The 24,252-nt window shown below is 39.9% G+C and overlaps 1 long non-coding RNA gene across 5 annotated transcripts in view; it reads right to left on the bottom strand.

Moving 5' to 3' along the window:
* LOC131504681 (uncharacterized) overlaps positions 1-24,252 on the bottom strand; it is a 247,012-nt gene that overhangs the window by 184,571 nt on the left and 38,189 nt on the right. For 4 of the 5 annotated variants that reach the window (XR_009258108.1, XR_009258109.1, XR_009258110.1 and 1 more), the window contains exons 2-4: positions 10,205-10,364; positions 7,940-8,050; positions 970-1,099 (exon numbers count right to left, since the gene is read on the bottom strand). This is a non-coding gene — a long non-coding RNA (uncharacterized LOC131504681). The remainder of the gene's footprint in view (positions 1-969; positions 1,100-7,939; positions 8,051-10,204; positions 10,365-24,252) is intronic. The other variant, XR_009258111.1, reaches the window with a different exon arrangement.

Raw genomic sequence — 24,252 nt, 5'->3', positions numbered from 1 at the left:
CTTTAGTCTATTTTCATGACAGATCACGTCAGGTTGGCTATGTCCTTGATCTGAAAGCCACAGGTCCTGTCAGGGATCCTCTACTAAGATGTTCCTCTCTAGGTTCTGACAACTTAGCTTCTTCTTCTCAAGCTTCATAGCATAAGCCTCTAATCAGTTCCTGTTACTAGCCCCGGGGGACTCCAGCATCCCTTGACTATACCATCATGAATATTTCTTTTTGAAAACCATCCTCAAATCATTCAGTTGGAAAGTGTCATCTGTTTCTAGCTGGGATGTTGACTGATAGAGCTGGTGCCCCTTGCATTATGGAAGGATGGTTCTGATTAAATAAGAGTCTTAAAAAGACCGCTGTTACAGATTTATACTCCTGGGGAGGTCCCAGATTTCTGGATGAAATAGCTTTAGGGGAGACTTAAGAAAAAGTCTTTTTTTGTTGTTTTTTTGATAGAGCTGTTAATAGGGCTTCCCTCCACCACTTCCCCCCAAAGCAAGAAATATGTCAGAGCATCCTAAATGGAGGTTTGGATTCATTTCAATTTGCTCTGATAGTGAATTCCATAGCTGTGGACCTTGGACTAGGATGGACTAGGTGTAGCTGAGGACTCACAGTGGCTGTTGTTGGCTGGCTGAAAGGGGCATTTATGAACAGCCAGCCACAGGGTCAAGCCACAAAGTAGCATAAAGAGGACCATGTGCGCTTCTCTCAAACTGCTAAGTACATTTCTAACAAAATGATCTTCTCCATATATTAACAGCAACAACAAAAAATTGAATCACCTGTGAACTGGACCATGAAGGAGAAATGGGTCTCTGCTTGAAAGGAAAATGACTCAGGAATCAAGCTCATTTACTCCAGCCCCCCCACAAACCTTCCATGACTTTCTCGACCCCGCTAACCATGCCCCAGGGTGCTCTATGGTTCTAACTAGAAATTCAGGGGTATTCTTTGCCTCTCCCTCTACTCACCTCAAGTTCTGACTAAGCCTGGCTTACTGGAATTATCCAGACAGACTGGGTTCAAGTTGCAGCTCTAATACTTCAGAGAGCTGTGACTTTGACCAGCACGTGTTTCATTCTTTAGTTTCAATGTTTTCATCTGGAAAATGGAAATAATGATATCTAATAACCCCTGATTTGACATAACATGAGTGCAATTAATATGTTCAATGAGCATGATTTGGAAAGTAATTAAAACATAACTCTGTTTTCCATCATCCTTTCAAAATATTCTAAGTGAAAGTAATCTTATCATTCCCCTGGATGAAAAAGACATGTGCAGATCCTATGATTTTTCTCTTGTTCTTTCTCTTAGCCTGAGGCGCTAACTAGTCCACAGTTCTCAAAGGAGCAAAACCTGGCTCCTTAGAGACATCAGACGAGGGTAAGACACAAAAATAATTAGGTCTAGGGGAATAAAAAGAAAAATGACCGTCATATTAGAAAATTATATAACTATCTCTGGAAAACCTAAAAGAACCTATGGACCAATTCTTAGAAATATTAAGATAATTTTAAAATGTGGCTGCTTCTAAGATCAATATATACAATTTCATTTCATCCCTTTCAACCTCCAGAATATATAAAAGACTCACATATAACAATAAGAAAATGCTAAGGATCTTGGAAATATAATTTAAATGAAGATTTGAATTAATGGAAAGATACAACGTACTCATAAAGAGAGATTATTTTAAATATGTTAATTATCTCCAAACTGATCTATAGATTTAAGACACTTGCAGTTAAAATCCCATTAGAATGTTCTGAGGAAGCTGACTCCCTGATTCTAAAAAAAAAAAAAAAAAAAAAGGAAGTAGAAGCTTGAAATGCATAGAGTATCTTTTTTCAAAAAAAATGTGTTTCTGAATACAATAAAAAAATAAACAAAAATCAAATGTATGTGAAAGAGCAAAGGCCAAGAAACAGCCAAACACTTCCAAAGTGAAAGGAGGTCTTCTATCAGATATAAAGATTTACTATAAAGCTTGTTAACGAAGACAGTACAGTATTGGTATAGGTACAGACAAACCAATCATAGGATTAGAAAAGAGATTCACAGAACAGGGCTGCACATATATGAAAAATTGATATCTGACAGAGGGGCATCACAACCTACTTGAGAAAAGAGTATTTATTCGTTCAATGGTGCTAGGACAATTCAATATCCAAACAGGCAAAAATGACATTAGGATCCTTCCTACATACCGTACCTAAAAATCAATTCCAAATGGATTAAAGATGTATATGACAGGCAAAACTTTGTACTGGATTGTAGAGGAGACTAGCTTTACAAGCATGGAGTAAAAAACATTTCTTAAATAAGACACCAAAAAATGCTAATATGAAAGAAAAAAAAACTGGTATATCCAACTGTATTGAAATCAGAGACTTCATTCTATCAAGATACCATAAAGAAAGTGAAAAAACAAGCCACAAACTGGGAGATCATATTTGTAAAACTTTTAAGTGGCAAAATATTAGTGTATAGAATACAAAAATAACCTCTAGAATTAATTAGGAAAACCAAATAACCCAAAAGAAAAAGTGGGCAAAAGTTATGAATTGGCATTTCACACACACACAAAGTCACACTTATACGGCAAAAAATATTTGAAAAGAGATTCAACTTTTTAGAAGTCCAGAAAATGCAAATTGTGATAAGATATTCACTTACCATACTAACAAAAAAATCACTAAATTTGATATCGGTTGGTGAGGATACGAAAGAGAATGTAAATTGTTATGATAAGTAGTTGACATTGTTTTATAAAATCAAATATCCGCATAGCCTATGGTCCAGAAGTAGTTCTACTCCTAGAGATGTAAATGGGTACCAGAAAACAGGCAAAAGAATAATCAGGGCAGCCATGCTTGTAATGGAAAAATAAATAAATGAGTAAATGAGTAACACAATTCTAATCTATAGGAAAAGGGCATGTAAACTGTGGCAGTTACACACATATTACAGAACAATGAAAATTAACTTGCTACAGATTATGACATAGATGAATCTTAGACATTACGCTGTAAAGCAAGTTTCAAATCATTAAACTCTGTAATATAACAAAAATGATTTTGAAATAAATTATTGAGAGAATAAATACATATGTGATGGAAGAATGGAAATAAAGGAACGATAAGAAGAGAATACTAGAATTCTAGAATTGATACCATTCCAGTTCTTAAAGTTGGTTATGGGTGCTTAGGTATTCATTTTATTGTTTTGCTTCTAACTATATTATACATATTCTTTGTCTCCAAAATGTTCCTGAGACTCTTAATTTTTTTCTACCTTTTCCCTCTTTCCTCTGTTCCTTCCATTGTGAAATTGAGACTCTACAGTGAATAATGTAATTCAGTTACTGGGCATTTCAGTTTGATCTCCTTCTCAATTATCATTTCTATTTGTCTGTTAAAAGCTTCTACCTTACCACTTATTTCCAAAGTAGTCACTTTTACCTCATAGAGAACAGCTCTCATCAGGTGCCTTAAATTCTCTGTTTAATAATTCCAATACCAGGGTTATCTCTGGGTTGGTGACTATTGTCTTTTCCCTTAAAAGTGGGCCAGAGTTTCTTCGTCCTTTATATGTAAAGTAATTTTTTATTAAGTCCTAGACATTTTGAGTATTTTGTTGTGAGGTTCTAGGTCTTGCTAAAATCCTCTAATGAATGTCAATTTGTTGTTTTAGGAGGGAATCAGGTCGCACCACACGTTCTAGCTCACCATCCGTGGGTGGTGGTTTCAACATGAGTTCTGTTTTCAAAGCCTTTGCTGTTTCATTGCATCTCAGGGGTGAGTTAGCGATTTGTGTCAGTTTATACACAGACTCAGGGATCCCCTTTTCCAGAACTCTTCCTTCCATGATCTCCCACACACTCTTTGGTTTCCATGGAAACCAGAGGACTCCCTTTCTGAGTCCTCTGGCTAGAAAATCAGGGTTCTCCTTGTGCTATTGAGAAGTTCTATAGAGATGGGCCTACCCTCATGACAAGGTGCTTTGAGAAAAGAGGAGGGAAAGAACCAGGATTTCCTCTATGTTCTTTCGGCCAGGAGGGTCCTTTTTCTCGTTTATTTGGCCAGAAAGACAAGGGGACTCAGATGTCCACACCATGATCACCATTGCTATCATGCAGCTGCCCAAATGGAGCCTGCCTCAGGGAAGAACAAGGACGAAAGAAAAAAGCCAAAAAAAAAAAAAAAGTAGGACTATTCTCCTATACTCTCCAGCTCATAGGAGGCCCCTACTCTCAGTCCTTTGGTTATAACACAGGGGAATTTTTTCAGAATTTTGGTATAAGTCCCTACTCTGCAGTATGGAACTCTGACCTACCTTTAGGTCAAAACTGGGAGAGATAAGAAGGAAAAACCCTAACCACACCCCAATTATAGGTCATTATTCAACAATGGACCTCCCTCCCAATCTGCTGCTGTTGTTAATGTTCAGAGTCTTTAAATCCTGTTTTTTTAATCTGTCACAAGTTATTAGCTGTAATCAGTGAAAAAGAGAGGCTAGAGTGAACTTACTCCATCTTGGCTGGTGCCCAAATCCATATATTTTTATACATTGAATACTACATAATACAATTAAAAAATTTTTTAAAATGGTCTATCCCCAGAGGATCTCATAGTTCATGGGAGAAGACAGACTCTAAACACACTGTTTTAGGGAATTTGGCTTGAATAAGGAGAAAAGAAATAGGGTCAGAGGTAAAAGGAGACAAAGAGTAACCCTGAATGAGGGAGGTGTTTTGTGGGTTCTTTTAATTTTGTTTTGGTTTTTTGTAGTAAGACTTCGCTAAAGCGGGGCTTATAGCTTCTCCTGCCCAAGAGTTAGCACACTTTAATTATTTTATATTTATTTAGAATAACTTATTTCTGCCTTCCTCCTTGGATGCTAAGCCACATGAAAGCAGGTCCATATCTGTGGTTCACCCTTGTGCTATTCCACACAGTAGGTGGTCAAGATACGTTTACTGACAGATTACGAAGTATTGGCACTTATGTGTTATACCACGTGCTATCAGGGCTCTGCCATATCCTCTTGCCCGTTACGTCAGTGTACTCTAACCCAACCTCTAATTGCCAGCTCCCAAATTTCTCTGCTTGAGGTCTTTCTCAGGCTGCTAAAGCATGTTTTGTCTACCTGCTTGCAGGTAGTCAGTGCCAAGAAATTACTATCTGCTAGGAGAAGACCTCAACCAATGACTGACAGAGCTGGTTTATAAACACTCCAGGCCCTCCCCCCTTGGGAGGGTTAACTCTGTGTCCTGTATCCTACAAGGGCTCTCAGAATTTCCCCCGCAGAGTTTAGTTCCACCAGCCCACGGTGATAGCTGGTTCGATGATGCACAATTGATTCGCTGCCTTTTCTTCTCTGACTCCCTTTACCATCCTCTTTTGGTATCTCTTTATCCTCTGATAATAAACCACTTTCACCTAAACCCTGATTTCAGGGTATGCCTCTGGGGCAACCGACATTAAAACAGCTGCATATTCCACCTACACAAGCATGGTCTTTTATCAAGAAGTTTCCCCGTAGCTGGGAGAGTGGGCAGAGCACTGGACTTCACGCCTGACGGTCCTACTTCATCCACTTACCATCTAGGCAACCTTGAACAAGTCACTTGATTACTCTGAGGCTCAGATTTTTTTTCATCTGGGAATGTGGAATTGATAAAAATCTACCTCATTATATTCTTGTGAGGATCAAATAAAATAATTTATGTGCAGAAAAAAATAATATAATATAGGTGCAGAAACTTAGCACAGATACCAGTGCACAGTGAGTGCCTAGTGCATTCGTGTGAGCTGGCTGAGTGTAAGTATAAAGAATTCTTTCTTGTGCTGTGAATCATCATGCCTGCTTTATTTTTTTTTCCTGATGTAGAGTGGGGGGTTATATTAACATGCCCAGTCAACATCAGGAATTGCTAATGGTGGGGAAATGTTGGAAAGCTTGTATTGTTTCATCTTGAGAAGCATGCTTCTAATTAGCCAGAGCCTGTTTTATTTCAACATAAATGAGCAATGGCTCAATGGATGGTCCCACTATTCCTGAGTCCCAACGTACTCCAGAGGAAATGTACAACAAACACTTCAGAGAGAGCACATCATCTTTTAATTTATGTGGATTTCTCTTTTATTTGAGAATTGTTCCATGAAGTTTTCATGGCTTCATAGACTTTTAGGTCATAACGAAACCCTAGTGATCGAGAACAGTCGGACCCCATTGTTTTACAGCTGGGGAATCAGAGGCTCCAGTAGCTTCTTTTCTCTCATGGTATTTCAGAAACAATGACAACTGTTTTCAAATATCTAAAGGATTAATAAAGGAGAGAGGAGGTAGTCTTATTAAAGTGGCTTCAAAACTTAAAGATGGCGGGAGCATTTGGAATTCTACAGAAGAGGGAAGCTTCTACCAACGAGAGCAGTTCAGCAACAAAAGAGATGACTAAAGAGATAAGCTCACCATCACTGGACATATGCAAGAGGATATTGAACCTATATGGAATGCTCTACAAGGAATTCTTGCTCATGAAAGGGAGAATTACCTGGGTATTCAAGTACCTTCCAACTTTATGATTCTATAGTTTGGGGTTTCCTACAGGAAATACTTACACAGTCCAGAGCTTTTAGTATATGCTCCGTGAAAATGACAATTGATTTCTACCAAACCCCAGTGGGTCCTTTTATGTTGCCCGAGAGATCATTAATTCTCACCTCACTCCTATGAGCCCCTTGTTTTTTTTCATATTGACACTGTATTCAGGGCCAGTTGATCTCCTTTCCAAGCAATCTGGAGGCTCAGGTGTTTGACACAGGATGGGGATCCAGGAGGCCCGGCCTGGCCCATGGGAATGAAGATGGCTACAGCAGCCATGCAAGTGCACCTCTCGGATCTCCCTTCAAGAAAGAACCTGCCATTCAGCTGTCAGGAGCAGTGAGCCGACAGGCTCCAGCCATTAGCGCCTTTAGGATCCATCTTAGCTTTTAAGCTGAAGTCCTATCATTTCCAGGGAGCCCTCACTGCTGACTGAGCATGGCAAAGGTACCAGGGCCTGGCCATGTCAGCCTGGACTGGGACTCGTCTTTCAGGCTCTTTGCCCTGCAGCTCGCATTGGATCTGTGACTTTTCCGATCTGGATCTGCAGCTCTCCCAGCCTGGTCTTGTTTCTTCCCTTCTTTCCTTTCCCGGGTGTCACATCTACATCACAGTCTGAGGCTTTCCCTACCCAACCCTGCTTCTCTTCCTATTACCTCTCACAGACACAGCCCTCAGTAAAGCTTTTATACTCCTAACCCCATCTCCGCCTCTGCTTCTAGAAACACCAGTCAACTCAATGGTTGCCCTGCAACTATGGAGACTATGGCAAAAAAGGAACAAAAGTCCACATTCCAAAGAAGGAGAATCTGAATCATCAACACATCTGAGGAGACTGAGCAAGAAAGAGACCTGAAGATAGGGTGTGCCACAAAGACCAGAGGGCAGCACTGAGGCTTTAAGAGACAAAGCCTGGAATGATCCCTTGAGAAAAAGAGCTGGGCCCATAGGGACCCCCCGGCCACACTGTTGCTGCTCATGAGACAGATACCACCTACTAATGTTTGGCGTTTAAAGGGGCCACAGAAAGGAAGGTAAACTGTCCGTGCTCGATCCATCGGCACCGACTGTTCCAAAGCACAAAACACAGACATCAGCAATGAGCTTTATAGACGTGGAAGCGCCAGTTTTAAGGAAGAAGATGATAAAGACAGTCAATATTTATTGCATGCTTAGCATGCATCCGGCACTGTTCACTGTTGTAAGGGCACGGACTATCAGTTTCTGAGGCTCAAGCATCTGGGAGCAGGTTGCTGGATCATTTCGACTCAGGGTCTTTCTGGAGGTTGCAGAGAAGCTGAGAGCCAGGGTTGCAGTCATTTCCAAACTTACCTGGGGCTGGAAGATCCACATCCAAGATCATTCCTGTGGTTTTGGGCAGGCCTCAGTTCCTCACCATGCAGGCGTCTCCACGGGGCTACGTGACCTGGTGGCAGGCTTCCCCTGAAGTGAATGATCCAAGACAGAGAGGTCACCAAAGATAGAAGCCATAGTCTTTCATAATTCAATTTCAGAAGTGCAACGCCTTCCTTTATGCCATATGTTACGGCCACACAGCCCAACCCTCCTATAGTGTAGAAGAGCCTTCCACCAGGGCATGGACACAGGAGACAGGGGACACCCAGACTAGACTGTCTTGGAGGCTGACTGCCACAACCTCTAGAGGAACAGTATGAAGTAGATATTTTACCAATGAGGATCATTTACCAATGAGGCACGGAGAAGCTGTGAGACAAGTGACGGAGTCACAGTTTGAACTGAGAGTCTATGTGCCTCACCATTATGCATACTGTCTCCCCAAGAGGAAAACTGGGAGGCAGAGAAGGAAGAAGACGGATGTGGTTAAACTTGATCATTGTGGGTGGTTATGAACGCCATAGGCAGTTCTATACAGGAGTATAGAGCTATACAGAAGTATAGAGTAAAACAGAGCAGTTCCTCGTTATCAAGGATAGTCTTTACTCCAAATGCACAGATAAAGACTTATTTTCCCATTTACCAGATGACAAAATAAAATTCAAAAAGATTGAGTGCTTTTCCCCTAGTTGCACAATAAGTACACAGTGGAGTTAAATTCTGCTCTTCATTTCTAAGTACAGGGCTCTTGTCTATACCTCGGCTGTCCTTTCCACTATCCCAAAGGATAAATTGGTGTTTCAGATTCTCCGGAGTAATAAACAAGGTAACTAAAGTGGAGGAGAACACCTAGAAATCTATAAATTGGTTAGGTATGAGGTAAAGAAGGCCTGAAATAAAGAAAGAGCACTTATTGGGTCTTTTTCAGTGTTAAAGTATAATCTACATACAGAAAAGTGCAACAGAAGTGTGTGGCTAGTGGAATTTTATACACTGAACAAACCCAATGAAGAAGCAGCCATTACTATTCACCCCCAAATCTCCTTTGTTCCAACTCTCTGTCACCAGCCCTCACAGAGTGAACACCATGCGGACTTACACGATCATATGTTCATTTCACCTGCTTTTGTAATTTATATAAATGTAATCTTATACTTTCTGCAACTGGTTTATTTCGTTTGATCTTATGTTCATGACATTCATCCATACTGTTGCGTCTACCCGTCGTCTATTCCACTGTGTGACTATATAATTTATTTATCCACTGTACCAGAGGTTGGCAACCTACATTCAAATTTGGCCCACCTCCTATTTCTATACAGCCTGCACGGTAAGAATGATTTGTGCATTTTTGAAGGCTTAAAAAAAAATCAGTAGCATTATTTACAACAGCCAAGATATGGAAGCAACCCAAGTATCCATAATCGATGAATGGATAAAGAAGATGTGTCACGCCCACCCATGGACGGGCACACACACGTGCACGCACACACACACACACACACACACACACACACACACACACACTGGAATATTACTCGGCCATAAAAAAGAATGAGATCATACCATGTGTGACAACATGGATGGACCTACAGGGCGTTATGCTCAGTGAGATAAGTCAGACACATAAAGACAAACACCATATGATTTCACTTACAGTGGAATCTGAAGACCAAAACAAATGAACAAATAACAAAAAAAACTTAGGTACAGAGAATAAACTGTAATATAACCTTCTATGTTAATCACACCTCAATAAAAAAAATTTTTTAAATGAGTGTGCTAAAAATGCAAAAAAAGAGAAAAGAAATAATAAATACAAAAAATAATATTGCATGACACATAAAAACCACATGAAATTTAAATTTTTGTCCATAGATAACATTTTATTGGGACAAACCATGCTCAGTCTTTTACCTAAAAGCTAGGGCTGCTTTCCCACCACCAATACAGGTAGGCAGTTGCAACAGAGACCTTATCATCACTCTACTGCTTTGCACTGTTTTGGGGGCACTCCAAAGAGAAATGAAATAATTATAAGGTGATTTTTGCCTCTTGGCCTGCGGAGTCCGAATATCGATGCCCTGGCCTTTCACAGAAAAGTTTTGCTGAGCTCTGGGCTACTCTAGCGATGGGCATTTGAGCAGTTTCCAATTGGATGCTATTATAAATAGTGCTGCTTTGAACATGCCGGTTGGTGTTTTTGCTGAACATCTGAGAGCATTTACTCTGGGCACATACCTAGGAGTAGACTTGCCAACTCGTTGATTAGGTTCAGCTTGCAGGGTACTGGCAGAGTCGCTTGTACTCATTTGGCATTCCAGCTAGCAGTGTATAAGAACTCCAAGTGCTCCATATTCTCATCAATAATTGATATTTTCTGTCTCGTTCATTGAACCACCTGGTGAATGGATAGTGGGAACGTGAGCGTGGCTTTGAAATAAAAATTACAACCTCTAATTGTTTAGGCTATGCCAAAAGCTGTGCCAATAATTTCACCTACATTATCACTTTATAGACAAGCCCATTTTACTGACGTGGAAACAGGATTCAGCAAGGTTAAGAAACTTGAAGGTCACTCTGGTATTAAGTGGCAAAACCAAGACTCAAACTCAGATCTGATGGCTCCATAGCCTACATCTCCTCTACTGCACCACCTTGTCCCTCCATGTGACCATGTGATAAGACATTATGCCCTTGGAAAGTATCAGCCACTGCAGGGTCTTTACCTAGACCTTTGTTAGGAAACAGTTGTTAGGAAAAGGGATACAACAGAGACACAAAATGTGGATATGGGGGAAGTATGGGCAAATACACCCTCATTTCTGTTGCCTCCTGCTACAGTGGTTATCTGAACACTTTTTGCTTCCCTCCAGCCCTCTGGCTGGTTATGTGTATTACATGTTCTGACAGTTGAGGCCCATGGTGAAAAATGATAACAGATTTGTATTCTCAAGATCATCTCCAGATGCTGACCAGGAGCACCTCTGGATTCATGAAATATTTGCCTTTAGTATTTCTCGAAGATGGATGTTTGGGGCGAAAAAAAGTTCTAGGAACATTTCAGTATAAATCATGGGGAATTCCTTCCTTCGGCAATCTGGAATGCATTTCTCTATTTCTTTAAGAAGAATAATGTGTGTATTAATGACTTGGTTGGAATGGAGTCTGGGCCAAGATGAGATGATCACGGAAATCATTATTGATGGTTTCTTGTAGCCAAACAATCTATTCGCCAAACCTGGAGTCTGTCATCTGCAGGTGAAAGGCCACACTGGAGTCACACGCATGAATCCCCTCCCCTCTGTCCCTTCTGCCATTCTTCCACCCACTTTTAGGATTTGGTTGTTATTGGGGTTTCGGGTTATGAATTGAAAAACGCTCATAATCAGGTTTATTAATGTGCCTGCTGCTTCTGCACAAGCACTGAAGCTGACACTAGAGCTGTCCCGCTGATCTGGTTATGTCATTGCCTTGATCGAATATTTCAGGGGACTCAATGTCACCCGTAGCAGTGCTTTCCAATCTTTTTTGTTTAATTGAGATATAGTCGATGTGCTAATCTTTTTGACTCTGCACTGCCACGCAGGAAAACTGCATTGATTTATGAATATATGTTGTTTGCACTTACGTATCAGATGTTAATTTATGAATTTATATATTTCACATATAAATTATGAAAATACATATTTCTCTTTTTAAATTTTTAAAAAATGTTTATTTATTTTTGAGAGAGAAAGAGAGAGGGGAGGGGGAGAGAGAGGGAGACACAGAATAGGAAGCAGGCTCCAGGCTCCGAGCTGTCAGCACAGAGCCCGATGCGGGGCTCGAACCCACGAGCTGTGAGATCATGACCTGAGCCCACGTCAGACGCTTAACTGACTAAGCCACCCAGGCACTCCTGAAAATACATATTTCTTAAAGGATGAGATAATACATACCAAGGGTCAGCAAACTTTTTCTGCAGAGGGACAGAGAGTAAATATTTTAGGCTTTATAAGCTATAAAGTCTCTGCTGCTGCTACTCAACTCTGCCACTATAACACAAAAACAGCCATAGGTAAATCAACAGGCTCGGCTGTGTTCCAATAAAACTTTATTTACAAAAACAAGCAGCAGGCCAGATTTGGCCTATGGTTCATACCTCGCGGATGCCTGGTATACACCTTTGGCCACTCCAGATGTGACGCAAAAGTGAATTCAGCAACCAAATACTTCTGACTTTCTTGTTCTATCCCTGTCATGCATCAACTCTGTTCTCCCTGGAACTACAGCGTCCTGTACTGCAGACGACCCCACTACAACTAAGGTGAACGCTGGCCCACAGCAAGGCCCAAGTTTGACCTGTACAGTCCAAGCACCCACACAGACAACCTTATTCATTTCTCTTGGCTCCAGAAGGAATTCCCTGGTAGGGAAGCACCAGCCCCGCTTTTGTGTACCCCTCTCATTCCAATAACACTGTATTACATGGATCTGCTCCAGCAACCACTCAAAGGGAAAGAAAAGGGGAAGTTCCCCCCAAAAGCCGTATAAGCAAACAACCTCCTCAGGTATCATCTACCTTAAAGGTAGCACCAAGAAGGAATTGATGAGCACAACCGTCAGGGTCACTTGCAGAAAGGAGAGCAGCTGTAGTTATAAAACGAACATGAGAGATACATTGTCATATATTGCGAAGCACCTACTATGCACACCGCGCATTTTAAAGGCTGCCTCTTCCAAACTTCTTTCAGTACCTTTGTCAGAATGAAGGAGTTATTTTGTGCTGTGACAACAACGCTAAAAGCTCAGTAGCTGAGGGAAACAAAGATGAATTTCTTACTCACACTGCATGGCTATCAGGAGCTGGCCCAGAGCTCTCTGCTCCACCCTTTCCATCACGGGTCCAAGTAAACTGAGCATCCCCTGACTTTCCCCCCATAACGGGGAGAAAGGGAAGTGCTGAGTCATGCAATGGTCTTTAAAGGTTTCTTCCTGGAAGCGACACCCACAGCATTCACTCACATCTAATTTGCGTAAGCAGTAAACTTCAAAGGGTTTGATGTGCGATTAAGCTGTGTGCTTGGATTGTACTGCTGGTACCAATTACATGCCCCCCTCCTGTAAAAGGATTACATGTCCCCACCCACTGTCATCTGACCACAGGTCAAGTGTTCGTCCCCCCACTTCCTTGATACGAGGCTTAGCCAATGAAACAGAAGCGGAAGTCATACGTGTCCCATTGGAGCACAAGATTTACAGCCACCCGCATGTTTTTGTTGTTGCTGTTTTCTCTTTGTCACAAGAATGATGCATCCCAAATAGAAGCTGTTCCTGCAGCATGAGTTCTGGAATGAGGACGATGCCTGGAGTGGAGCCACGTTCTACCTATAGCCCACAGGTAACGTACACGAGAAATAAATGGTGGCTGTAAACCACTGACAGTGTGGGGCCATTTTGTTACCAGTATAACCTAGAAAAAGATGACGAATACAGAGAAGCACCAGAAATATCAATAAATAGCCCTAATGACTAACATGCCTGCCAAAAATTTTATTTTCCTCTTTTTTATGTACACACACACACACATACACACACATTTTTTCAAAGGGTCACCCCAAAAGTCTGTCTAAACACTGCAGCAAGCAAAGTTCAGTGCATCTGGACGTGCCTAGTTAGCTAGGGCGACCATAACAAACAACAGAGACTACATGGTGTGAACAATAGAAATGGATTTTTTGCACAGCTCTGGAGGCTACAAGTCCAGATCAAGGTAATGGTAGGGTGAGTTTCTCCCAAGGCCTCTCTCTTTGGCTTGTTGATGGCGGTCTTCTCCCTGTGTCATTACATGGTCCCCCCTTTTGCCAGTCTGTGTCCTAATCTCTTCTTATAAGGATGCCAGTCATCCTGGATTAGGGCCTATCTATACGATCGCATTTTGCCTGAATTACCCCTTTAAAGAACTCATCTCCAAATACAGTCACATTCTGAGGTACTGGGGGTTAGGATCACAACATACGACTTTTAAAAGGACACAGGTCAGCCCATAACACTGGGTAATGTGCAGCGATCTCTTCATCAGAGGTGAAAGATGGTGTCTTTATTAGGCCCAGATGTGGCTTCTCTTGATCCACAGACCTCTGTACTATAAAGACAAATTATCTATCCTCCACACACCCAATATACAATAGGATAGACAAACCACAATACATAATCCCATTTAGAAAGGGAAATTACAGGAGACACAGGGCAGACAGTGTCCCATAGCAAATCTGAAATCCTACTGGGCAGAAGTCCCTGTTTGAAGGTCCCTGCTTATGAGTGGGGAATGTGCCTAAACTATAACCTGACTCCACACCTGAGAAGTAGATCCCTTGTACTTTGTTCTCCATTGTCCTTGGCTCGGACCCCTGCCGATTATTCCCTTTCTGTTATTCTTTTGGGCCACATCTGAAGTAGGTGTTGGGCAATATTTTCTGAGGTTGGTGAGGGGGCAAGGAGCCTAAGCTGTTTTTATCAGTCTACTGTCTGCCCCAAAGAACTTGGCGATCTCAGGGATTATTTTAAGTTCAGATAGTCAGAATCCCTTTTAACACAGGCAAGTTTGTTGTTTGTTGTTGTTTGGGGTTATTTTTGCCTGTTTTTTGTTGTGTTTCAATTGGCAGCAGAATTATATCAAAAACTTTGTCAGTCTCCTATTTCTCTGACGGCAGTCAGCTTTATATGCAGGTAATCCACAGCCATCGATGACACTTTTGGAGAATTTATTTTGCCTGCTAAAAGAACATGAATTCGGGGGGAGGGTCAAAGAGAGGACCCTTATGAGATGAACTGTGTCCCCCTCCCCAAATTCCCATGTTGAATTCCTAAACTCCTTGTAAGAAGAGCAGATAAATAAAAACACAGAGGACCAACCAAGCAAAGACACTGGAAAAGGATGCTCCTCTACAAGCCAGGAAGAGAGGCCTGAGGAGAAGCAACCTTACCAACAACTTGATCTTGGACTTCTAGCCCCTAGAACCGTGAGGAGAAAAAAAAAATGTTGTTGTTGCTGAAGCCACCCAGTCTGTGGCACTTTGATATGGAAGCAAACTAATGCAATAAAATATCGGCAGAAGATCTGAACAGACATTTCACAGAGAAAGAAGAATCAACATTACGTGCATGAAAAGATACTCAACACCTATTATTCACCAGGGAAACATAAATTAAAAACACAATGAGATGCCACTCCTCATGAATCTGAATGGCTACAGTTATAGACTGCCAATGTCAAGTGGTGGTGGAGAGATGAGAAAGGAGAATTCTCTAACATTGCGAGTGGAAATGCAAAATAATAATTCTACCTTGTTAAAGTATTGAGCAGTTTCCTAAAATGTTTAACACCTTCCATAATCTCCAGCCATTCCACTCCTAAGTATTTACTGAAGTAATTAAAAAAAAAATTTTTAATGTTTATTTATTTTTGAGAGACAAAGAGTGCAAGAGGGGGAGGGACAGAGAGAGGGAGACACTGACTCTGAAGCAGGCTCCAGGCCGATGTGGGGCTCAAACTTACCAACTGCAAGATCATGACCTGAGCTGAAGTCAGACACTTAACAGACTAAGCCACGCAGGTGCTCCTTTACTCAAGTAATTAAAAAGGAGTGAATTGCTGATATACAAAACGACATGGGTGAATCTCAAAATCAATATGCTAAGCGATGAAACTACAGACACAATAGAATGCATATTGTATGATTCCATTTATATAAATTTCAAATCAATCCATAGGGACAAAAATAATATCAATGGGTGCCTACGGTAGAGGGGTAGAAGAAGGGATGAACAGCAGAGAAGAATGAGGAATCTTTGGGGGATGATGTAGATGTTCTGTATCTTCATGGTTGTGGTTTCATAGGTTTATACAATTTTCGGCATTCATTAGACGACAAAGTTTAAAGAGATGCAGGGTAATGTATGTAAATAATTCCTGAGTAAACTTAGTAAGGAAAACATTGAAATTCTCCCTACAATTTGTCCAATCAATGTCATGAAGCTTTATTTCTATATTTTCACCTAAGAGTTTTATAGTTTTAGTGCTTGTTTTTAGGTCTATGATCCATTTTGAGTTAATTTTTGTATATAGTATGAAGAAGGTGTCCAACTCCATTCTTTTACATGCAGCTATCCAGTTGTCCCACTTGGGGAATTAACTCTCCTTTCCCCATTGAGTGGTTTTGGCACTCTTATCAAAATTCAATTGACCATAAATTTAAGACTTTATTTCTGCACCCTCGGTTCTATTCCATTAGTCTATATATCTATCCTATATTAGTACCATTCTTCATTTTCTTGCCTAATTGTCCTGGCCAGAACCTCAAATACAATGTTGAATAAATCCAGTAAGAGTGGACATTGTTGTCCTGTTCTTGATTTTAGGGACAAGGCATTCAATCTTAATTATGATCTTATGTGCAGGTTTTTGAAGATGCTCTTTATCAAGTCAATGATGATTCTTCCCATTCCTAGTTTTCTGAGTTTTTACTACAAATGAATGTTGAGTTTTATTAAATCCTTTCAACTGGTTCATCTGGTCAAAACAACGACAGGGATTTCTATCAGAATCTTTGTCACTTGGTGCCACCTATACATGATTGTGGGTACCTTCAAAATACAGCCACAAATAACAAGCAATGCCTCCCATGTGGTTCGCTCATCTCAAGTTTCAATTCTCTTCTAAAATCTGCTGCTTTTGTTCAGTCTCCAAAGCTTTTGGTTCCTGTTTTATACATTTGTTAGAGTTCTGTTATTTGCAACAGAACACTACTCCATCCTGGAGGTGGAATTTTAATTCCATTTTTTAAAATTTGACAATTTTCATACAGTTTATGTTCAAATGTGCAACTAAACTTTGATGAAGTCATTAACTGAGAACAATAAGGATGTTTTCCTAAACACATGAAGTCTGAAATTACATTTTACGATTCCCAAGCTGTCATCTGATTTCATCTTCAGCATCCAATTTAATTTCCTATTTTGTTTTGGTTTCACAGTATTGAGAAATCTTGATTTATACGGGTATACAGTTGCAAAAATACAGTTTTTTAAAAAACAATTTATCTTAGGATATCAGCCAATAAAATAGAGGCTTTATTTTGAGGTCTGCATAAAGAGGAGTTAAATTGGCAACGTGATCCCCTAATCCAAGATTTTATAAACATTTCATGAAAAGCAGACATCTGTTGTCAAATATATTTGGGAAAATTTGGCTGGCACATTTCACTAGAGATATTCCAAGGAGAAATCCTTCAAAATTAACATATAACTGCCACGTTCCCCAAAATTATTTACCGCAGAATCTTTATTTCAAGCATGCTTATTAACAGAGGATAGAACCGGTGTTCCAAATTTTGGAAAGCAGAGCTATATATAATCCCAAAGGAACAGAGAAAAGGAACTGGCAGAAAGTAGGTACGTACCACATGGTAGGCACTGTATTAGATGTGCCTTTTATTTTATTTTATTTAATCCTTATTACGATTTTATTTAATCCTTATTACACTCAAATGTGGAGGATCTTATTTTCCATGCAGATGAGGAAACTGAGGCTCCCTTAAACTAAACTGAAGTTTCGTGACAATCCATCACCTCCCATAGTTATAATTTTTTTTCTCGTGATGAGAACTTTTAAGATCTACTTAGCAACTCTCAAATATACGACACGGTATTGTTAACTGCAGTCACCGTGCTGTACATTATGTCTGCAGGGCTTATTTATTTTGCATCTGGAGGTTTTCACCTTTTGACATCCTTCACCCATTTCCCCAAACCCTGTCTCTGGCAACCACCCATCTGTCCTCTGTTTCTATGATTTCAGGGGTTTTTAGGTTCTACGTGTAAGTGAGATCATGCAGTAGGTGACTTTCTCTGACTTATTTTACTTAGCATAATGCCCTTCAAATTCATCCATGTTGTCACAAATGGCAGGGTGTCCTTCTTTTTTACGGCTGAATAATATTCCATTGTATACGTATACCACATTGACTTCATCCGTTCATCCGCCAGTGGATACTTAGATTGTTGGCATATCTTGGCTATTGTGAATAATGCTGCAATAAACATGAGAGGTGCAGATGTCTTTTCAATACCGTGTGTGTGTGTGTGTGTGTGTGTGTGTGTGTGTGTGTGTGTGTGTGTGTTATAGAACACAGACTCATACCTCACAGGGCTTGCAGTGTCCTGGCATAGCCAAGGTCTATTACCCTTAGTCCCACCCAAGCACAAAAGTGGACTGAGTGGTAATGGAGCTAAACACGGTCAGAAGTTCAAAAATTCTCAGAGTAGTAGCCAAGGAAGCCACCCAGTATTGTTAAGGAGAACAGCCTAGGTAGTGGCCAAAAAGATGGGGCTGAACAAAGAAATAAGAGAGCTGAGAAAATAAAGAGGGAATTCAGCAGCAGTATGAATAGTTGGGGAGATCAGGAATAGACAGACTGAGGATGGACAAAAGTGAGAAAGAAGGTAATCCAAGACTTAAGGTCATTTTACAAGAGGATTCGAATCTTGTATAGAAATGAGTGTAGCTATTTTAATGGACTGTTTAAGAAAATATATAGTATAATAAAAAAACAATTAATTTTCAAAAGAGAGCTAGGGGAAAGAAATGCTAAATGATGTCATAGGAGGGAGTGAAGGCTTTCAGCTAGAGCAGCCATGGGGGCCTCCTTGAAGAGAGGTAGCATATAAATCAAGTCTTGAAATCAGGAGAGGATTCAAATTGGCAAAGGAAAGAGGGAAAACATTTATACGATAATAGTTACACAGCTGTCAATTTTGTCCTTAACTGTCAGATGCTACATCTGTATCCTCACCAGTATCAAACTTCCAAGGACAATAATTTGTGGTTTTCAAATTTTATTGAGGACCTACTACATAAAAATTCTCAAAAAACATAATTGACATTTCAGTATTTTAAAGCATAATGATTCATTTTACTTTTACACTTCAAGGAAGTTCAGCAAACATCTTTTGCATTGTTCGGTTTCTTACGGTTTTTATATATATAATAGACTTTGCAGGGTGGAGAAGAAATTAGACACAGTGCACAAGTTCCTGGCTGCAGAATCACTTTCCACTCTAGAATCATCTTTGTGAGACAAGTGACAATTTATCTCACTAAAATTTTTCAAAGTGGAAACCTGATTTTTTTCCAAAGCATTTTGACTTCTAGTGAAATGTTTTCTCAGCCTGGACATTTAAAGACCACAATCTACTTCCAATCATTAACTTTGCACCAGAAATCTTTGCAAGTTTTTCAAAGCAAAACCCATGTCCTATCCATATTTCCCTTTAAAGTAAAAAATCATTTATAAATCATTTATAAATTATAAAGTAAAAAGTCATTTATAAAGTAAAAAAAAAAAAAACTTATGAAGTGATTAAATTCAGAAAAATAGAGGAAGTGGCATGTAGTCTTAATATCCAGGGATAATGTGTGTTAAGAGTTTACTGTATGTCCTTCCAGACTGTTTCTATAGCATATATATATATATATATATATATATATATATATATATACGTATATATATATATTTTTTTTTACAAAATTGTGGTCAAATATTATATTCAAAATATAATATGGAGATTTAAAAATATTCCATCTACATTTTCTGATTACTATTACAGGCTAATTTTAGGGAATTCAGAATTTTTGAAGAGTATAAAAAAACATAAATGATGTGAAACCCATTTATCCCAAGATAAAATCTATATGTAGCATATTTCTTTAAGATTTTCTTTTTGTAAACGTAGTTAAATTTATGTTGCGTTCTAAAGATTTTTAAGCATAATTAACACTGAGACACTTCATGGGGAGAACTTGGACACATGATTATTTGGAAGAGGTCTTGGTGAACAACGAGATCTAAAACTAGCTGCTTTCTCAGTATTTCCCAATAATATTTAAAAAATAAAAAAACTTGAGTCATTTAATGTGAGTTTTTAACTTCTAGAGAAAAATGTAAAATGTCATAACAAAGAAAAGACATATATACTTATGTGGGGCAGCATTAAACCATTTAGTTGGTATCCTCCTTGCTTTCTATGCAGCAGTGAAATAATTTTCTTCTTATAGTAACTTGCACACCTCAAGTTACCCAACATGCAATAGCTGATCTGCTCTTACTGTTAATTTAAGGGAGTCAATTTTAAAGATCTCCTTGGCTTTATTCAATGATTCATAAATCAGGCAGCACCCAATCTAGCAGGTAGAAAGGAGCTGAGGAGCTGTACAAAATGAAAGACTTTTATAGGCAGAAGAGAGCAGGAACAAGGAAGTTATACTAAGGAAAAGCGGATTGGTTATGGTAAGGTTACTTTCCTTTAGAGGTTGGCAGGGGTCTAACAGGCAAATTATCTAACTATTCTGATCAGGTGATTCCAGATTGGTTTAAGACTCCATTTCTAGGAGAGCCAAAACCATAATTAAGTCTCAGGTTGCTGACATAGGGCTCAGCATAAGTGACTCCATTTGAGCCTGTTGTCTCGTGTATAGCATTAGCAAATGCAGAGCTGCTTTGTGCTCCATGATTATAAGAAACTTCTACTGAATTGTAGAGTCAAGATGAAGGATATAATATGAAAAACACACTCCTAGTACTAGGGATTTATAACAACAAAAATAAGAATATGTTAATAATATCTACCATTTTGGAGTGCACACGGTTTGCCAGGGACTGTGTTAATTACTTCATACGCATGATGACTTCTACCCACTAATGCATTCAATATATGTGGTTACCTGCTGACTCTGGGAATGCTATAATGGGAAAAGAACCAGTCTGAGAAGGACCTTAATTTGCTCTCACAGAACTTAGAGATTAGTGGGGAAGGCAGATGTAAGGTAATGCTGGTACAATTGAGGGTCACAGGGCGGAGGGGACAACTTATACTTTGGGTGCCAACTGTTCAAAAAAGGTTTGAGAGACTTAGTGAGAGATCTACTTGGCAAAATGGGCACTGGCTTCATGCAGAGGGCATGACTCACTTAAGCCAAGGTGTGGGAACCCCAGCAGCTTCAGCGTCTGAACCCCTTGGCCTGGCCTAGTTGTCACTTCAAAGGAATAAACAATTCCCACAGGAGGACTGGGGCTGGACTGGGCTGTACTCAGTCCCTGGGATGTGGAATGGGGAGACCAGGAACCAACGCACAGGAGAGCTGCAGTGAGCCATGGCAGATGCTACCAGCCAGCACAGAAGGACAACTCAGGAGAAGCCAGGCCTTTGACATTGTTATCTTAAGTCCACAATGCCTCAACTGCAATTGTGAAATTCACGAAGCTTCGAAAAATGGAAGGGGTTGTTTTGTTTGCAAGTGGCAAACTCATTTGGCAGTAAAACCCATCCTAAATTTATGTGAGGCAATTTGTTGTCTTTATATATCCCACATAGAGCAACAATTCAAACATTTTGTTTTGGGGGGGGGGGGGGAAGAATGTATCTCATTATAGGCTGTTTCCTAGACCCAGTTGAGCATATCTTATAATATTAAAAATTCAAAAAGTGTTTGAATTCTAAGACACCTAGACCTAAAGGTCCCAGGTAAAAGACTGTGGACATGCATTCTAACTGTTACCTTCACATTTAATATTCCTAACCCCAAGGAGGGTAACGCTCTTACTATTATTCCCATATTACAAATGAGGATTACCACAAAGCTATTATTATTCTTTCCATATTACAAAAACTTAGAGAAGACTTAGAAGGGTAAGTGGCAGAAACAGAATATGGACACATGTCTGTGCTTCAAAATCCAAGCAGAACTTCTGTTGGTATTGCTCAATGAGAAGTATATTGACCTTGAAACCTTTCTGTGACCTCTTAGGTGTTGGTGGAATTACCTTCTAACCACATTATCTAAAAAACAAATTGATAATTCATGGCTCTCAGGCCAAGTTTAGTATAAAGCAAGCTGGACTGGGACCTTCTCCTACTCCCACACTCTGATCCTGATGGAGCAAACAGAGAACTCAGGACCTTACAGGCCCCAGGAGGCCTCCTATTGGCCCTCATTATCTCTAATTCTTCAGAGAGGATGTACTACGCTACCACCGGCAATCTCCCCACTACTCTTTCAACCATAGCTGTGGTCTCAAAAACAGAAGAGATCTACTCCTAGGGTTGTGCATTGATTTGTTTCCAAATTTTTGGTCAAAAGTTAACCGTCTATCTAAGTTTCAGTATTGGGAGTTTTTACCTAGCTTTGGGCCACCTCACTTCCTTTTTTAAAATTTATTTATTTACTTTGAGAGAGGGAGAGGAGAGGAGGGGAACAAGAAGAGGGAGAGAGCGAATCCCAAGCAGGCTTAGTGTGGAGCCCGATGTGGTGCTCAATCTCACAACTGCAAGATCATGACCTGAGCCAATATCAAGAGTTGGACACTTAACCAACTGAGTCACCAAGGTGCCCCAACTCCACTTACTTTAAATTAAGGAAAGTCCTATCCACGGTGAAGCAGATGGTGTTTTAAAATGGTAATCCACTAAGTGTTAGTATCCAAAGTATATAAAGAACTTCTACAACCCAACACCAAAAACACACAAATAATCCAATTAAAAAGTAGGCAGAAGACATGAACAGACATTTCTCCAAAGAAGACGTATAGATGGCCAACAGACACATGAAAAGATGTTCAACACCACTCATCATCAGGGAAAATCAAATCAAAGCCAGAATGAGATATTACCTCACACCTGTCAGAATGGCTAAAATAAAAAACACAAGAAACAACTGTTGGCGAGGATGTGGAGAAAAGGAACCCTCGTGAACTGTTGGTGGAATGCAGACTGTTGCAGCCACCTTGAAAAACAGTATGGAATTTTCTCAAAAAGTTGAAAACAGAATTACTGTATGATGCAGTAATTCCACTACTGGGTATTTACCCAAAGAATATGAAAACACTAAATCAAAAGATATATGTACCCCTATGTTTATCACAGCATTATTTACAATAGCCAAAGGATGGAAGCAACCCAAGTCCATTGATAGAGGAATGGAAAAAAAAAAATGTGGTGTGTATATAAAATGGAATATTATTCAGCCACAGAAAAGAATAATATCTTCTCATTGACAACAACATGGAAGGATCTAGAGAGTATAATACTAAATGAAATAAGTCAGAGAAAAACAAATACCATATGATGTCACTCACATGTAGAGTTTAAGAAACAAAACAAATGAACAAAGGAAAAAGAAAGAGACAAACCAAAACACATAGTCTTTCAAAAAAATTATTTTCAAGTTAATTAATATACGGTGTAGTCTTGGCTTTAGGAGTAAATTCCAGTGATTCATCACTTACACGTAACACCCAGTGCTCATCCCAACAAGTGCCCTCCTCAATGCCGATCACCCATCCCCCCCCCCACATCAACCCTCAGTTTGTTCTCTTTGTTTAAGAGTAAACATAGTCTTAACTATAGAGAACAAACTGATGGCTACAGGAGGTGAGGTGTGTGTGTGGGGGGGGGCGGGGTATGGATGACACAGGTGATGGGAGCAAGAATATACTTACCATGATGAGTACTAAGTAATGTATTGAATTGTTGAATCACTATATTGTACACCTGTAACTAACATAATACTGTATGCTATCTATAATGGAATTAAAATAATAAAAAATAAATGAAGAAAACCCAAAAATTAAATGGGTATCCTACCCTACACTTTCTGATACCTCTTTTTTCCAAGTGTTTTAGCACAGTGCCTTGGATACTGTATCTTTTTTTTTTTTTTAATGTTTATTTATTTTTGAGAGAGAGAGTGAGACAGAGTGTGAGTGGGGGAGGGCCAGAGAGAGGGAGACACAGAATCGGAAGCAGGCTCCAGGCTCTGAGCTGTCAGCACAGAGCCCGACGTGGGGCTCGAACTCATGGACAGTGAGATCATGACCTGAGCTGAAGTCGGACGCCCAACCGACTGAGCCACCCAGGTGCCCCATGGATAGTGTATCTTGAATCAGTGCTACTTAATCCATTACATAATTAATTAGGGGACAGATTCTTCTGAAAAAGGAAGCTTTTATCTGTCCCAATCCCTGTTTTCAATCTTCCCAAGCCTCCACCTTCATGGCCTCTAAGTAAACCAAAGTCAATCAAACACTCTAAGAAACAGCAAAGCCTAACATTTACCTAGAGAGCTTTCATCATTAAAACAACATATTCGCCCCATGGCTTCAGTGTAGAGTGATGGGAACATTGAGTGTGTTGGCAGATGTAACTGAAACCAGAGGACTGAGGCAGAGTGGCTCAGGGAGCTGACCCTGGTG

The sequence above is a fragment of the Neofelis nebulosa genome, chromosome 2 (assembly GCF_028018385.1).
Source record: "Neofelis nebulosa isolate mNeoNeb1 chromosome 2, mNeoNeb1.pri, whole genome shotgun sequence".
NCBI lineage: Eukaryota > Metazoa > Chordata > Mammalia > Carnivora > Felidae > Neofelis > Neofelis nebulosa.
The sequence above is the reverse complement of the archived record's forward strand: the minus strand, read 5'-3'. Positions and strand labels throughout refer to the sequence as shown.